This window comes from Lycorma delicatula, chromosome 10 (assembly GCF_047948215.1).
Source record: "Lycorma delicatula isolate Av1 chromosome 10, ASM4794821v1, whole genome shotgun sequence".
Classification (NCBI taxonomy): domain Eukaryota; kingdom Metazoa; phylum Arthropoda; class Insecta; order Hemiptera; family Fulgoridae; genus Lycorma; species Lycorma delicatula.
Window position 1 is genome coordinate 9,099,436 of NC_134464.1, and position 19,634 is coordinate 9,119,069.

General features: G+C 32.3%; 1 protein-coding gene across 1 annotated transcript in view; it reads right to left on the reverse strand.

Moving 5' to 3' along the window:
• LOC142331555 (insulin receptor-like) overlaps positions 1 to 19,634 on the reverse strand; it is a 746,136-nt gene that overhangs the window by 481,899 nt on the left and 244,603 nt on the right. The gene's annotated exons all lie outside the window — the stretch shown is intronic.

Below are 19,634 nucleotides of genomic sequence, written 5' to 3' on the forward strand. Positions count from 1 at the left end.
CTGGCCGGGTCTCGGAACTCGTTCACCCGGTTTACTCCGTACCTAGTGCGTTAAGCCTCGCGACTATACCAGTCTGCCGACCGTACAAACAAAATTTGTTTTACGTAAGTTGTAAAATTATATTAATGTAGTTAGTGCCGACCGTCGCCGCTAGTACGGTCACACCCGCGCGTATTAAATACGGTGTGCGCGCGTGCTTTAATAGAATCATTGAATTAAATAAAAGAAAAAATATTTAAATTAAACAAAGCGATTAATATTTCATAATATGTTGTATGTGTAAGCCGTGCATCAGAAACAAACCACATCAGGTAACGTTGGCTAAAGCCGCGTTCCCGGAACGCGGCTTTAGCTGCGTCGACGGGAAAATTCTACAAATGTGCTGTAGCTTTTATTTTTTAATTCTCGTACGAATATTCCGGAAGTATCCAGATATCCCATGCATCTTTCTGGATTCGTGGCCCGTAGGCAGCCGCGTTCCTTCTTTGTGACGTGCGAGTGAGATGTAATGCTGTACAGATTCAGACCGACCGTACTTGAGACGTGCGGTTAATTGAAATCCAACCACCAAAGAACATCGGTGTCCGCTGAATAGTACTCAAACCCGAATAAAGATTTTTATTAGGATGCGAACCTGTGAACTCTCGACTAAGAAATCAGCTGATTTAAGTCTTACTATTAGACCGTGCCGGCGGATATATTGAAAATATAATTACTAAGTGTGTAAATGTGAGAAATAAATACACGTTTCAGGCTATTTAATATTATAACTCAGGCAGAATAAAATATCGTAACACCTGTCTACCCAACACTTCCTTTTCTTAGAAAAATGACAGCTGTTTACTGTTCATAATCATAAATTAAGGACAAAACAGCACCAAATATCATTCTCGCTATTTTAATATAAAATTTTATAGACACATATATCAATGTTGATCGACTAAAATACCACAATCGTAGGTAAACGTAGAAAAGGTAAACGGTATTGTTACAAAACGAAAATATGACAAGAAATTAATATGTTGTAATATTGAGCTAAGAAGTTTTTCCTGAATACGTAAATAAAATTTATTGTCTAATATCAATGTTTTCAAAAACAGGTATAACTTCTTAAAAGGAGACCAATTAATGATTATCTCAACTCCCACTTGTATCGAACTTTTCCATACAAGACCGTTACCGAATAAAGAACTCTTGATATATTAGAAAAAAACAAATAAGTACATACTTGTAACGATACAACTGGAGTACCACTTTAAAAAAAAGATAATTTTTTATTTTATTTTATAAAGAAAATAAAATAAAAAACTTTGCAAATAAAAATGAATCCTTTATAGGTCTTTATAGGAATCGGTATATAAAAATACAGTACCCAGATCACGTCAATAAAAGATAAATAAAAAATAAAAAAATCTGACATGAATACACATGACTTCCTTGTATGCCTATTTAATTACAGATACACATTTTTTTTAAATGAAAAATTAATAAAATTTTAATTCATTACCTTCTGATATTTTTTCGTATATATATATATATTTGTTATTATTGAATTATTATTTATTGTAAAACTTTTTTACAGAAGTTAATATTAATAAATCAACATATTTAAATTAAAAAAAAAGGTTTAAAAAAAATAAGATGAAATCGGATTGAACCGATGTGCCTTCCCCTTGAAAGATCCAATTATTCATTTGGCTATAACTCTAGAACCAATAAAAATAAGTACCACTTATGATATATCGTTCAAAAGCTCTCAATTATGGTTATTACTGCAGTTAAGAAAAAGTTAAAAATCTAATTTTTTTGGATTTTGAACTTTTTTGAACCCTTCTGGTCCAGTCGATTGCAATCAAAAGTTGAGGTGCACAACTAGATATTACAACAGTCCTAATTCCAAAACATCAAAATCCTACGGTTAATTGTTTTTGAGTTATGCAAGATACGTAACATCAAAACTAGTCAAAATGGATATCTTTCTTGAAATCTTCAAAACTGAAATTTTTGGAGATTACAATACTTCCTTTACTTTGTAAAAGGGAGTTATAAAACGTGGAATTCTATCGAATGCTTTTCAGAGATGGTAAATAATTGAAAGTAAAATCTTTTTATATACGCAGTTTAAAATATTTTATAAAAACTGAGAGATATGAAAACTGAGACTATGAGAACAGAGAGAGTCAGTAGACAATTTTTTCCCAAAATCGTGCTGAACGTTTCTTTCCAAACAACATCAAACATTTCAAGAATTATAGACTTTTCATAATTTATTGAAAACTTTTTTAATATTGTTGTTAATAATTAAATAATTTTAATGATTTTGTTTACGTATTACATGTAAATAATGTACTTACAAATAATGTAGGCTTATAATTTAAAAAAAAAAACTAGTTTTGTTAAATATCGAAAAAAGAAACAAATGATGAAGAAATAATTTTCACATTTAATATAAGAGTTTCAATTCGAAAATGTAATGCTATATACCTATTTCTAATTCATACAAATTATTTTATTATTATAAAATAACAACTTTCGTGCAACAAAAATATATTATTAAATATTTTTTATTTGATATACTGTATTCCTTTACCTCATGTTTTTCTACTTTATTTATAATATAAATTAGATGACAAGATTCTGAGTCGGGCATGCAATTTTTTAGTTATAAATGCGAATGCTCAGACAAATGTTCTTAAAATCCAGCAGATACATATATTTTATTCCACAGCCAAGAGATAAAAAACAAAACGTAGAATATTTCAAACCAAGAAAGAGACGTGTGAGGTTCAAATTTAAAATTAACAGCCTACATTACTCTAAAGGTTAAAAGAAATAAATAACTTTTTTTAAATAGAATGAAAATTTAACATATGAATACACATTAAAACATATTTACATGAAAATATTAATAAAAACCTGTTTATTATGACATTAAAACAAGATTAAATGTAGTTTTTTTCTTTGATAAAATTAAAGTTAAAACGATCGCTGATTAATTCGTAAATTAAATGAACCTTTATCAGTGATTGTGGTTTAAATAACAAATAATACTGTGATCTTGTTGTTAGTAAAACAATAAAAAATTAAAATATCAAAATCGTTATTATTTAACGAAATGACTTACTTAAACATTTAAGAATACTATATTTAATTTTATACGTATAATTATGATAATTTATAAATGTTTTTTTCAAGTCTTCGTGTAATATAAAGCTAAGAAAAACTGTTATTTGTAAATAAACACTACTGAGCCTGACCTCAATAGATCCTGATTGAAGTAGAATCTAGTTTGGAGCGAAACCTTTTTTCATCCAATGAATATATTATAGAAAATTAGATAAATATACCTGCAATTAATTCAACGTTTCCAACGCTAATATGGAAAGAAAAAGTAAAGTATGAATTACCTTTAAGATTTAAATATAAATAGTTACGGTATCATTCTAGCAGATGATTCATGTTAAAAGTAAGTAATAGTGGAAGCCGGAGCAAACATACGGAAAACAGTAGAATTTTTTAACGAATATCGATAAAAGAAAATTACGTGAAAGCGTCGATTACAAATAGCTTAAATACAAATGAAAATATTACGAAGAATTTAAAGATACAACTGGCAGCAGGTGAAAAACTATTAAATGAAATAAACTAAAACCGTCTGATTTTTATCTTGGAACCCCGATATAGAAAATATCACCTGTTCGTAAAGAATTTCCATTATTGTAACGTCTTTTTTTATTTCAAAATATCGACTTAGCTCGAAACTTGTACAGTAGAAGAACAGAGTGCTACGATATGAATATTATCTTTTGAAGGTGTAAAACTGACCGTAATAAATTCGCAGATGTTGAAACAATATGCCAAAAAGTTTATTAATCGTGCAAATGTCTACAAGTGAATCGAACAGTTTAAATTGGGCAGAACAAGAGTCACCGATTTTCATCGTAGCGGAAGATCGGTGAAAGTTTCGACTGACGCTTTGTAAAATTGTATTAATTATCTTACTCGCGAAGATAAACGCATAGAAATTGAGTAAATTGAAACCTGCAGTTTGAGTATGGCAATTGTTTATTTCATTATCTACGATTAGTTGAATTACCGCAAAACGTGTTCGAGTTGGGTACCGAAACGGTCAAATAAAAAACACGAACACATCCGAATTTACAATTGTACGGAACTTAAACAACGGTTTTTAGCGTTAAGTAATGTTGTTTTACATCGCATTATAATTTGTGATGAAAGTTGAAGTATAATATTTACGAAAGATTTGATTTATTTATTTTTACAGAAACAGTTACAATCCTTTTCTAGAATTTACAAACCACGCCAACGATATAAGTAACTCTAACACTTCAACAATATTTTAATGTTTGGAAACAAGTCGAAAGAAATATTTATTACCTTTAAAAGAAATTGGTTTTAAATTTTAATCTGAGATTAAAAATAAACTTTGTTCTCAATTTTTCGGTATCTGTTTACAGTTTACTAATATAATTTTTAATTGTGTGTGTGTGTGCGTGCGCGCGCGCATATATATGTATATATATATGTGTGTGTGTGTGTGTGTGTGTGTGTGTTCTGAAGGCCAGTAAAAATTTGGGAAATGTTGAAATTTATAGTATAATTATTGGCGCAGTCTATTCCATTAACCATGGTAAACTGAATTAATACGAAACATTCTCAAGGCAGGTTACGAGACAGCCTATTCAAAATCAGAAATATAGCCGAATTCACATTTATACCAAATCTAACGGCTGTTTTTAGCGGAAGGTAATGCATTTATATATCGCATAATAACTTGTAATGAAACTTTGATTCATTATTTTGGGCCGGAATCAAAACGTCACAGTATGAAACGGAAATAGCCTTGTTAGCCTCGCCAATAGTAATTTAAAACCTACGCGGCAGGGGGTGAAATGAAGTTAACGGTGTTTTGGTATTATAAAATCCCAATTTAATGCAATATTTCATCGTAAAATTAACAGCGAGTACTATTGTGATATGCTAGAAAATAAAGTGAAACCAGCAGTTCTGGTTCTCTATCAAAAGGGTAAATCACCTACATCAGTGATTCCCAAACTTTGCGCCGCGGCCTCTTCACAAGGGCGCCGCGAAATATTTTAAAAGTTTAATAATTAATTGAACCAAGACATTTATAATTATTAATTTAATATTAATAAATTAAAAAAATAATGAAGATATAAGAGTTTTATTTATTTTTATCTCTTACTGAGTAGTCATACTTTTACTTAGGGTAGGGCGCCATGGAAAGATTTTAATTGAAAAAGGGCGCCGCGACTCGGAAACGTTTGGGAACCACTGATATCTAAGTGATAACGCCCGCTCCCATACTGCTCAAAATAAACGCGAAGATATTAATAAGTAGGGGAGGTGTTAACCCACCAAGTTGGTCAAATCGTGAACACGTCTTCCCAAATCAGCTGATTTGGAAGTCAAGAGTTCCAGCGTTCAAGTCCTAGTAAAGTCAGTTCATTGGTGTTCATTGTTGGTGGTTGGGTTTCAATTAACCACACATGTCAGAAACGGTCGACCTGAAACTGCACAAGATTACACTTCATTTACATTCGTACATATCATCCTCTGAAGTATTATCTAAACGGTAGTTACCGGAGGCTAAACAGGATAAAGAGAGAGAGGGGAAGGTGTTGCTACATTACAGTTCCGGTCTCGCACCATCAGATTTTTTTGGGTTTTCTCTTAAAGAGTTTTTACGAGGTACTCAGTTCTACAACAATGAATAGGTTAAAAATCCGGAGGACGGCTTAAACCAAGGTAAACAATGTTTACTAATGAAAATTGAAGGCTCACAGGAAAAGGGGACAAGCCCCTAAATATAACTGGGAATTAAGTTGAAAAGTAACGTTAGTTTCATTGTCATTGAACAAATAAAAGTTTTTCTACAGTCATTTGTCTAATTATTAAACGACCCTCATAATATATATATATATATATATATATATATATATATATATATATATATATATATATATATATATATATATATATATATAATAAGGTTACAACTGACATTCATCCAAATTAAAAAAAAAAAATTATTATTCAGATCTGGGATACAACATAGTATTGTTTACCAAATTCCAGATTTTAAATTAAAAATTTCGCTTTTACAGCAAAATGAATGTAAAATATGACTCATCGATAAAATAATTTACATTCGTTTACACTTACAAAGCGTAAACCTGTAGATGCGCAGTAGATTAATAGGTAGAATTGCATTATAGATTTCCATTTTTATTGAATAAAAATAAATAAGAGAATTTAAGAAATAATTAGAGTTTAAAAATTGTAATATTTGGGAGAAATCATAACACCCAGTATATCTGAAAAAAAAATGTAATGAATAATAGAGTATTGGAACTGTCTGCCAAAAATGGATCAGATGAAGTACTGATGGCACTGCTAATATTATATTGGAACGGATATTGCACCCTAATAGAGTGTCTCAGGTGCCGAGAAGCCAATCGTTTTGTTTTCATTTGTTGGTATTTCTTGTCATTCGCATCAATAATCAATCGGTTATAAAATTTATAACAGGATATTGATAAGCAGTATTTTCTTTTTGAAGAATTATAGTATTATATTACGTACAATTTTTTTTTCTTAATGTTTAATTTTCATAAATTTTGTTTGACTGTATTATTTAAAACTAGTTACCTTCCCAACTCATATAAACATAGTTGCTATATATATAAAACCGCCTACATAAAGCAGAGTTTAAAAATTTAAATACCTGGTAGAAATCATAACATAGAATATATCTCCGAATACATTAGACGTGCCAGTTATGCCCAGACCTAGAATGTCTTCACAGAAAAATACGGTGTCGATGCACCAAACAAGTCCTCCATCAAGCGGATGAACGACAAGTTCCAAGAAATAGAGAATCTGGTAGCATATGCACCCAATAGCTGCATATTCTGTTATCCCAAAAAGTTTGTGCGACGCCGGTCTGATCTCTCCGACAGTACTGCCCATACAGTATCGCGCAATCGTTTAAAGATGCATCCGTAAAGAATTCGTGTTGTTCACGAGTTGTTACCAGTACAAATTAGAAAACGTATAGCTTTCTGCCAGCGATTCATGTCATCTGTAACGCTAGACGAGGAAGAGCTTGACGATTGGTTTTGGTCTGACTAGGCACGGTGCTACCTCGATGGATACGTGAATCCACGCATTTGGTATAAGGAAAATCCACATCAACTGCACGAGTCTCCTCTGCACAGACAAAAAGCGGGTGTTTGGTGTGCAACGTCATGTAGGCTAATCTTCATGAAATTCTTTCACGGCACAGTGAACAGTGAGCTCTACATACAAACGGTGTAACAATTTGTAAACGCTGTACCTGCAGATCGGCTAGAGTTGGCTGCATTCCGATCGCTTAATTAACGACATGTCGTTGCGGTGATTTAGACTGAATTTGCCGATCGATATTCTGTCGTGGCATACTTGTTGCATTAGTACGTACTGGGTAATTATAGTTTAGGGCTTTAAAGTGGTGATAGGCGCGGGGTATTCTATCTTCCGGGTGTAGGCTTCTACCTTAGTTCCCGAGGGCTACGTGGTAGTATTAGGTGTCTGATGTCTTCTTCGGAAGGTAAACTTTACCGGGACGAAATTACTGATGTAGATGTCCCTCGAGGCATCTGCATCGATGACATCTCACGAGGCCGGACTGAGCACTGTGGAATGTGATCAGTTTGAAGAAAAGAAGATGATCCGTTAAAGCCACAACTGGCAAGGAACGGCAGGGGTGGCACGAGGCGAGATCTTCTCCCCGCGGGGGGAGATCGGCTAGAGTACTCGCGGTTTCAGCAGAGCGATGCTACGGCTCATACAGCCAACAACACTAGACTTTCTTCGATCACTGTTTTCATGAGTCATTTCGAAGGCGTTATGTTCCCGTCGATCTCTTGATTTATCCCCTCCTGACCTTTTCTTGTGGTGATACCTTAAGGACGCCGATTACAAAACTCATCCTCCTACCGTTCCCGAATTGCAGAGCGAAATTGAACGATGTGTCGCTGAAATTCAACAAACGTTACATTACGTGTTTAAGAACATGTAACGTCGTACTTAACTATATGAATCGCATAATGGAGGCCACTATCAACAACTATTGTAAGTTACTCATTTTTCCATAACGTTACATCACTTTTTGATTACTCTGTATTATAAGAAAACTTATAAAATGTGAAATCGAATACCGCTTTATCTGTTTCAATGATACTTAACGGTTAAGTCGCTTAAATATATTAAAACCTAAAATAATTATTTTGGTTTCATCTGTACTCTAATATCAGATCGGGGAAAAATTTGACAGAATTTAGAAGTTTCATAGAAGGATTTTTTTTTTCACGTATTATGAGTTTTTAAGAATCGATTTTGGAAATATATAACAAAAATTCTAAAACAAATTATATCTCCCTTCCGAGTCCGATCGACTTAAAATTTCAATTTTTGTCAAGAAAAGCCAAGATTTGCAAACCCTCACTCCGATTTTTTGACCGAAAACCATACTTTCCTTTATAGCTCTAGCTATAAAGTCGGCTTTTTGCCGACAAAAGCAGATTTTTTTTTCAAAGTTACAGATTAAATTAAAACACAGATTAAGATACGTTAAAAACAATGTCAGTATAGGAGTATGACCTTCACCAGTTAAATATTTTCAAATAGATTTTAAAATGAACAGATTAAACTTTTATAAGACGTTACGTACAAATGATATTCGGTAATTTTCCTACATATGTTAGCTCCAAAATATTTATTTTCAATATTATTCTAAATTAATTCCTAATCAAATATATTATTATTTTTATTATTATTATTATTATTATTAATATTATCCCACATTTTCACAGCTTTTACTTTTGCCGGTGACATTCCTTAAACTCGGAGTTTACCAACGAGATTAGGCTTTCTATTGTTGACTAAGTGCCTTCCGAGCAACATGGCAGGTGTCAATTATCACGCTCCTTTGCATTAGCGCGTGGGTCTTCCACTGGATCTTCAGTTTTTCAAGACTTTTGAGCAAAAGTAGATGGTATTATTCCCTCCGCAGATAAAATTATCGGGATTATATAAACTTCTTTTTGATTCCACATTTCTTTAATCGAAAACAAGATCTGTATATCTGTATATTTCTGCAGCTTCTCACTGTGTTTAGTGTTGATGTTGTTACTTGATGGGATGGGGTACGTCGCATCAAGTCGTCTGTTAGGTAAGTTACTTTTTCAATTTTAACAACTACTACTATATCTGGCTTATTACAGTGATGGGTTTTCCTGTTACAATTCCCTGGTTCCAGAAAACTTTTGCGTTGTTGTTCTCCAAAAAAGAGACACCCGTAAGTAAAGGAGACTGGCTCATATGTATAGTAGGGCACTTTTTGAAACTAACTTGTATTCGTTGTAGAGTTCTGTGTACAATTTTTGCCACGTTGTTGTGCCTCCTGGTGTACTACGTCGGAGCTAGAATCGGACAGCCAGTGAATATATGGTCTATTGTTTCATCGTGTTGCATACATAGTCTACATTTGCTGTTGATATTTTTTTTAATTTTAATCTATTAAAATTTCTTGTTGCTACTACTTGATCCTGTATGCTATATGTAAACCCCTCATCAGAATTTAACTTTCCCTGCACAAGCCAATTATTTGAAGCTGCTTTGTCGACTCCTTCCTGTTCTAGATGGTGCCTATATCTCCCATGCAGTTCTTTTCTTCCCCGATCTAGAATTATTATTATTAATTTTTTGTGATCAATTAATAATAGATCCTTTTGGTACAAAAGTTTTATTTTTACTATTAAACCCATTTAATGTATTAATTATTATTTATTTGTAAAGAACAACACAGGTATTGATATTTCTTGAACAAATAAGGAGGTTTCTTTATCTATATTGCATAGCTATCTTATACTGCACACAACGAATAGTGTCATTAACAATATTACAAGCGTATTTTTAAATGAAACAACTTATATTACAACTGTGAATGACGTCAGAGCCGGTCGAGGTCCAGTAGAGAATCACTGGCTCCGAATTCACGGACCCGTTGGCCTTTAACGGAACCGGCCTGTGTGTATATTAAACTCAAGAGTAATGGGCGTCATCAATCAATTAACAGTTGCGTTTACTCTATTACTGTTAAGTTGTGGTCAGTTGGCCGTGTGATACGTACAAGTTTTATACTTTTATTACATTAATTGCATTCATAAAATAGTAATGAATTAATTAATTTTAACTTATTTATTAAAGGGGAGAAATATACGAAATATTTATAGATATACTTCACAGGCAATATACTCCACCACACAGCCTACTCACAACAAACATTCGTTGAAAGAATAAAGCTACATCCCAATATGCTCATAGAAATTCTCTTTGATCATAGTTTCAAGTAATCTTTGTTTTTACGTTTTTTCCGTGCAGAATGCACCCTGTAACTTCCGTTTTGCCTTCGATTTTCTTCTTCTTCTTCTTCATCATCATCCAAAGAAAATGGAATTATAGCTAAACATTCCGTAGAGAAATCTGTTGGGATTGTAACATTATCAAAAACGACACAGAGAATTTTTCGTCAGGAAGCCGCATCCTTACCTTCCGGCATAATGGAATTTGCACCCGCACAAGGTCTCGCGGCGGAATGGAATCTGTCTAATATGTATAATTTGACCATTATCCGTGACATTTTATCGATAATGAAACGATCCGTACAAATAACTACGATATACTAAATACCAAAAAATGCTAAACTATTATTGAAAAAGTTGACAATAAAATTGTAGGATTTTCCCAACACGCGGTTAATATAAATAAAATGTAATTTAATACAATAGTGACATATATAATTTTTATTAAAAAGTACATAAAATTTTATTTCATTAATAACTTCTGATATTTCTTCTTTTTTTATTTTATTATTATTGAATTATTATTTATCGTAATTTTTTTGACTATCAGAGGTTAATAATTATTAATAAATCGATATATTTAAATTAAAAAAAAGGAGATGAAGTCTGATTCGAACCGGTGTGCCTCCCTTCATTAATTATAATTTTATTTGACTATAACTCTGGAACCAATGAAAATAAGTACCACTTATGATAAATCGTTGAAGTGCTCTCGATGAGGGCTTATTACTGCAGTTAAGAAAAAGTCCAAAATCCAAATTTGTTGGATTTTGGCTTTTTTGAACACTTTTGGTTCAGTCGATTGCAATCAAAAGGGGAGGTGCACAAGATGATGTTACAACAGTCTTAAATCCAAAATTTCAACCTCCTTCGACTAATCGTTATTTAGTTATGCGAGATATATACGTACTTACAGACGTTACGCCTAAACTAGTCAATAGTCAAACGGATATTTCCGTTGAAATCTGATAACTGAAATTTTTTGCAATCACAATATTTCCTTTACTTCGTACAAGGAAGTAAAAATCCCACGTTATAATTACAAGATAATAATATTGGCTTGAGGTTAAAACCGCAATTTCAAATTTGTTATTACTCATAAAAAAGCTTCTATTTTAACTTTAAATATTAAAATCGCTTTCAGTACCGTTGAAAATATATAAATTGATACTTCACACGACCATGTTTATTACTTTTTGCGCAAACCCAAAGTGGAAGTCAAAAGTTAAATTTTATAAAAAATATTTTTTAAACCGGTCTTGATTATAAAAAAAGAGGAAAAGAAGAAAAATGCATGACTTCTGGTCGAGTCCGGCCGCTCGGTAGAGTTTGGCGCTCCAAATTTAGTAAAGATTAATTTATATGCGTAATTAGACGACAATAGTGCCCACAACAAACCTTCAAAAATTTAGAGAAATTTTTTGGGCTACAAGTGCAATTTCAAAAATTATTTTTTTGCAAATATTGTTATTTTTAACCGTTAATAAATGAGACTATGAAAAATATGTCCTTAATTAGATGAAACCTCGAGGTACTGAAGATGACCTTGCTCTACATCCTCACCCCCTTGACCTTTTAAACTGAAACTTTAATTGCATCATAGCTTCATACATAGAAGTAATCTGACCAAGTTTGATTAAAATCGTTCCAGTAGTACTGGATATATAAGATGATGTAGAGTCAACACCGAACACACGTACTTACGAACAGTAATATCCGGGAAATTTCCATCAGGTATTTTGGATTTTTGGATTCCTTAAGTGTCAAAATATCAAGATCCGGTGAAAACCGCGTATTCTCAAGTTGGACCGATTACAATACTTTCCTTTCTAGAGCTATAGTTCCGCTGTAGCGCTAGACGAGAGAGTAAAACAATGAAAAATTATAAAACACAAAAATCGTACTAAAAAAATTGTTTAAACTATAAATTATGTTCTGATATTTATTAATTCCAAAAAGTTTAATGCGGACAACATATGACTTCCTTGTACGCCTATTAAATTACATTTACACATTTTTTTAAAATGAAAAGTACATAAAATTTTACTCGTATTTCATTAAAAACTTCTGATATTTTTTCATACTTTTTTTTTTTAATTGAATTATTACTCATCGTAAATTTTGTTTTACAATGAGAAGCTAATAACTATTAATAAATCAATATATTTAAATTAAAAGAAAAAAAAAAGTTAAATAAAAAAAAAAGGGATGAAGTCTGATTCGATCCAATGTGCCCTCCACTAAGATCCAAATATTTCATTAATTAAAATTTAATTTGGCTATAACTCTGGAACCAGTGAAAATAAGTACCATTTATGATACATCGTTGAAAATCTCTCGATGAGGGCTTATTATAGCAATTAAGAAAAACTCCAAATTGCAAAATTATTTGGATTTTGGGCTTTTTTGGACACTTTTGGTTAGATTGACTGCAATGTAAAGGGATGGTGCGCAACTAGATAAAATTTCAACATCTTACGGCTTATGGTTTTTGAATTATCGATATACATACACACATACGTACGAACAGAGGTCACGTCGAAACTGGTCAAAATGGATTCAGGGATGGTCAAAATGGATATTTCCGTTGAAATCTGGAAACCGAGATTATTTGCGATCACAATACTTCCTTTTACGAAGTAACGGAAGTAAAAAGAGAATATGAAGTTATAGGAATATCTTATTGAGTGAAGATTCCTACCGAAGTCGTATAAAAAACGTATAAATGAAATAATACTCCACCCGTTTCAACTTGTAATTTAATCGCTGTCATTTGCTTTTCAATAATTCTACCATTAACATCAATAATGCAAGGATTACAACAGTGAGAAAACAGTTCAGACATCGTGAAATAAAAGATTAGAGAATATTATACTGCTTATACATTATATCATATTTTCCTTTATTTCGATGTTACCATAAAATTAAGCAATTTATAAATTTATACAAAAAATTAGTAACTTAATTATGAAATTTTGGAAACAAATTTTAATTCTTTCTCTGTCACTATAAATCCCGATTATAACACCGTGAATATGAATACAACGCCGAAGAATCTCCACCGGAAAAGTCACGTAAATTAGTCAATTTGTAATAGTGCAGCAACAACATAAAGATATCTCTTATCTGTAGATGTTAATGGCTCTTAAATACCATCAGGTAATGAGAGTACAGGTTAATTTGATAGGAAAACACATAACATTACATGTAATGATTTTTTATATTATAAAATAAATAATTCATAACTATAAACTTACATAAATCAAGTAGTTATAAGAATATATATATAAATTTAGGCGCTTAGTTTAGAGATTTAGGAATTTTCCTTGCAAACTGAAACTCCACCTGGGAAAAGGTTAGTTATATTTTTATATTTATCGTTTTGTTTACTTATCTTTAAAAGTAAAATATTAATATATTCAAAACTACATCATAACGTAATAAATTTGTCTGTACAGTAATAGACGTATAAAAACTGGCATCTTATACAACGCGGGTCATGGTATGGCCCTCTACAACTTTGTTATAACCGGGGTTTACTGTATTTTTAGTATAAGATTATTTGTTACAACTAGTGCGTTAATAGAGCTGTCCTTACTCTGTATTCACAACATGTTTAAATTTTATTCATATATATATATTTCATTTCTTAGAGGTAAACAAATTTTATTTAGCGTATAAAAACACGTTATATTTTATTATTTATTTTTGTATTATGATTACGATGGCCATCGACATGCGATTCATTTTAAAATACTATTTCAAATCTATTAACAATTAAATTACGTTTTAAAAATAAGCCGTTAAAAATTAAAATAAAATATACCCTAACTCGAAATATTAGAGTACTAAATCGAGGTGGATAAGTTAAAAATATATTTTAGTTTAGTAATTATGGCTGTTTTTAATATTAATAATAATTTAACCAATTACCTCTCTTTTTGAGGCAACTTTTTTTTGTAATAATATAACGTTCCGTTCAACTCAATAGAATTAAGCGTATTTACTCTCCGGAAAGATTTTATTTTTTTTTTTTTACAGAAAGTAAAAAAAATGAATAATGAAATAGTGAACGTACAATAATGAAAATATAATACGACTGTTTATTTATTATCCGATCAGCGAAAGGATGTCGCCCAATTTTATCATTTAGTGATAAATAAAGATTTACAATGTATGAAAAATGCCAAGCCTTACCGAGATTTGAACCTAAAACTTTCCGTATAAAATCATAAAAGTGAGTTATACTAACACCACCCTAAAGAGATAGGCGGAATGTTAAAGGAATAACAAAAACTTTATAAAATTCTTAGCATTTGTCATTAGGCCGGAATAGTCATCTCTTTTGTTTGTAACCAGTTTCTGTAAAATACACATAGCACATTTGTTCTGTACAACAAATAAATTTCTTCTATACCATTTTTAGAACTCTGAAGGTCGTTAACCAAGAGGTAAATTAATTGCCTTGATTTGTAATTTGTGAAACTGACCATCGATAGGTTTATCTGCAAAACCGGATCGACAACTTGTGTTTCTTCTTTATGACATCAAAACTGTTTTACAAAAATTCTCGATTGTGATCATACGTAACTGGCCTTTGGCTAATTTCAGAAATCTTTATCATATCCCTTTACCTCATACGTAGTAACATTAATCGATTGTTTAAAAATAAAGTGATAGTTCGTAATAATATAATTTTTAAGTAATGCAGCAGCCAATTTACACGATAAAAATATGTCTAACATTACATTTTATTATCTAAAATTATTAAAAAGTGTATAGATTAAGGAGAAATATTTAAAAGGATTACTTTTAAATAATTTGTTTAAGAATAAGCACCAATAACTTACGAGCGGAACAAACCCAGAGCAAGTCTGATGTTGGGACTGTTGAGCGATGGTACGCATGAGAATATTTCTACAGAGCTAGCGCAGTTCAAGTACAAACTGCCGTCAGAGTGTAGTACACCGAGTTGGAAGTTGTAACTCTTGAATTAGTAAATAACTAATCTTATATATATACACACACGAGGAGTAAGAGAAAAGGAATGAGACTGACGTTTTACTTACCAAAGTTTTTATTTTTTTCAAACAACAATATTATCCCCTTCAAAGTAGTTCCCTTGGGCAGCTATACACCGGCGGAGTCGTTGTTCCCACTCCTGGTAGCAGCGCTGGAAGGCTTCAACTGGTAGGGCTTTTAACTGATCGGTCACAGTCTTTTGAATGTTCTCCAGATTTCCAAAATGACGTCCTTTTAAGACACGTTTCAATTTCGGGAAAAGGAAAAAGTCACAAGGACTCAAATCGGGTGAATAGAGGGGTTCAGGAACCGTAGGAATGCGTTTTGAGGTCAAAAATTTCCTGATGGAAATGGCCGTGTGACACAGGGCATTGTCATTATGAAGCATCCACTTGTCTGCAGTGTCTGGTCACACGCGAATCACACTTTTCCTGAGCCTTTCAAGGATACCTTTGTAAAACACTTGGTTGACAGATTGTTCTGGAGGAACAAATTCTTTATGCACGATACTCCACTGTCAAAAAAGCAACGGTTTTGATCTCTGATTTGCTCATTCAACATTTTTTCGGTCGAGCAGATGACAGAGTGTGCCGCTCTTCGCTTTTCCGCTTTGTTTCAGGATCGTACTCAAATATCCAGCATTCATCACCTGTGATCACACGATTGAAGAATTCTTGGTCGTTGTCAAACCTCTCAAGAAGATCACGCACACGTTTCTTCGATTGTCCTCCTGTTCCGTTGTGAGGTTTTTCAGCACAGATTTCGCACAAACCTTTAGCATGTCCAAATCGTCTTTCAAAATTTGATGTACGGTGAAAGCGTTAAAGTCAACTGTTCACTCGTCATCCTTATTGTTAAACGACGGTCTGATCTCACAAGAACCCTCACACGCTCAACTTTTTCGTCAGATTTTGAAATTGAAGGTCTCCCTGAGCGAGGTTGATGTTCAACGTGTTCTCGACCTTCCAAAAATGATTTATGGCAGGGGAAAACTTGCGCTCTTGATAAGCAATGTTCCCCATAGGCCGGTTTCAACTTTTCAAGGTCATACTAGTTTCCCCAAGTTTAACACAAAATTTGATCGCAAAACGTCGCTCTAAATTCCGATGCTTCATTTTCGTAACACACAGCAAAAACACAACTTCACTGATGGTGCTGTCAAAAATAATTTGTTGGCTGAACGGAGCTGAATCTTGTACTGAGCATGTGGAAGGGATGAACAAACCGGTCTAGCACAAACCGATAGACACAGCGTTGCCAGATCGCTCGCAGTGTTACCAATCTCATTTCTTTTCTCACACGCCTCGTATATGCCTAGAGTGTAAAAAAAAAATCATCCGATATTTCATCGTGTGTTCATTATACCAGTACAAAAAAAATCGTATAAATATATATCCACAGACCTTTTTATTCTGCGTCATTTGTGTTTTTTTTTTTTTAAATAGAAATTTTTCCGGAATAAGTCAAGCTATTTTAATAAAATTTGGCAATTATATTTTTTAAACAAATTTCCTTAAGGAAATAAATATTGAAATTTTATGTAGGAAAATTTAAAAACGACACCATATTAATTTTTCACCAAGCCGTAGTTTTAAGAAATATTAATATTAAGAAATAGCTGTGTTTTTTCATAGTCGCATCAACGTTAACAGTCATATCATTAGCGATTTCAATAAAATTAAATGATCATAAATAATTACACAATAAACACAAACAAACAGGAATATGAGTAACTAAAGAATAATAAATATTTGAACATCACCACTAGACTATTTTCACTACACATACAGTACTCCGTAAGGATCTCACGTTAACAAAACCGCTAAATTAAGTTATCTCGATTACACAGAGAAACCGCAACAGTCTTTTGATGTTATTTCTTCTGATTGAGTAAACCACCCACAATTAAACCCACGTTTAATTGTCGTCGAACAAACCCAAACATTGTACGATATATAAGTAAGTGGTTTACAGACAATTTAACATTGTACGCCTCACAGTTCTGTTGAGGAGAACCAAATAAATGGGCGGGTGTTAGCTTTGTGGGCCCGATACTCAGCCGGGGTTAGGATGATTGTTAGGATGATGAAATGTTTCTCGAAGACGTTCTTCTGGAAGCCATGTAAGACCGGGGAGGGCTCAGCATCCCAACCCCGTAGGGGAAGACGCCCACCTTGCGACGATTCTGATCACCCCCCTCCCTGTTCATAGATGGCTTTAACGAGAGAGGGGAGGACTCACAATCAGAAATTATTCAACCTAATACGTAGTTTGACACGAACTGTCTTCATGAAGTCGCTTTCGCATGTTAATTCTAATCGGGAGCCATTTGTTAGCAGTCCCTTGGCAGCCTCATCAGGGCGTTCTTTCCTGAGGATCCCGCAACGGCTTGAGACCCATACGAATACCACTGTCTTCTTTACTCTTGAAAGGGTGTCATGGATTATTATTCGAATGATGGGATCAGATCGTCTGCAAGTCAAGCTCTCAAGTACATTCCTACAGTCAGTTATCATGAAACTGTTGTCACTACGGATCTCAATAACTCTTACGGTAGAGTGAATTGCTTAGACCTCGCAAAAGAACACAGAGGAATGGACATTAAGCATATTGTCTCATTATCAGGAAGTATTATTAAACAGCCAGACCCGTCGGCAGAAACAGAGCCGTCTGTACAGATAGATGTGTGTGTAACCGTTGTATTTTTTAGTCATCTCGCTAAATTGGGTCTTAGTACATCCGAGCTGTTAGCTGTTTTAGATAACGTTTTACGCGTTTTTTCATGAATAAAATGACAACTTTTTATTTAAAATTTAACTATAAACAACCAAGTTACAAGGGTAAATGTTCGTTACACACACATATAGAGGAAAGTTTGAAGAAATTTCCGTTATACGTTATACACGTTTTCCTCTCATAAAAATAATGAAAAAAGTTAATATAAGCTTTAGGCTTTACTTCTGTACTAAAACTCTACGTACAAAAATTTTTAAGCAAAAATAGTGTTTTTATATATAATTTTATATAAAATTAAAAAAAAAATGTGTCCAGATATATATTTCTAATAGTTTTCGATGAAATTGTTGAAACCCCCAAAAATGTTGAGTCCAAAAGCACCCTTTTCTAGATTTAACGTAAATATATTTTATTAAATGGCCATTAGTAACTGAATAAAACTTTCAGATAGACGTTTTAAAAAATTTAAGTCTGAGAAAAGTTATATATTTTTGTAAATAAAAATCCAATTAATTTATTTTTCGCTAGCCGAACTGGAAAGCAAAGCGAACGAACTTTTTTACTTCCTTGTACGAAGTAAAGGAAGTATTGTGATCGCGAAAAATTTCGGTTTTCAGATTTCAACGGAAATATCCATTTTAACAATCTTTGAATTCATTTTGACTAGTTACGGCGAGACGTCTGTACGTACGTATGTGTCTCGCATAATTCAAAAACGATTAGCCGTAGGATGTTGAAATTTTGGATTTAGGACTGTTGTAACATCTAGTTGTGCACCTCCCCTTTTGATCGCAATCGACAACCAAAATCATCCTTCCAGAGTTATAACCAAATAAAATTTTAATTAATGAAATATTTGGAACTTACAAGGGGAAGGCACATCTCCTTTTTTTAATTTTTTTAATTTAATTATATTGATTTATTAATGATTATTTACCTCTGATTGTAAAATAGTTTTACAATAAATAATAATTCAATAAAAAAATAAAAATATAATATAATATATATATATATATATATATATATATATGTTATTAATGAAATAAAATTTGATGTACTTTTCGCTTAAAAAAAAAAATGTGTACTATATCTAATTTAATAGGTGTACAAGGAAGACATGTGTCCAAATCAGATGTTTTATAACAAAGATAAACTACATAACATTCTTAAGATCATGCAATACTAATGACGAATTAAAATGGTCTTTTAAATCATTAAAATTACTTCTCTTAAAATAATTTTATAAAGAAGATATAACATTTAATTAACTTAATGTAATAACATTACTTAATACTTAATTTTTTTATTGACGTGTCACTCTATAATTACCAATAATCATACTGCGATAAAGAACGTTACGTATAAACCAGACAATGACAAAATCCTTTCATAGATGTAATTACCGTGTTTAGTTTAGAAAAATGTCAA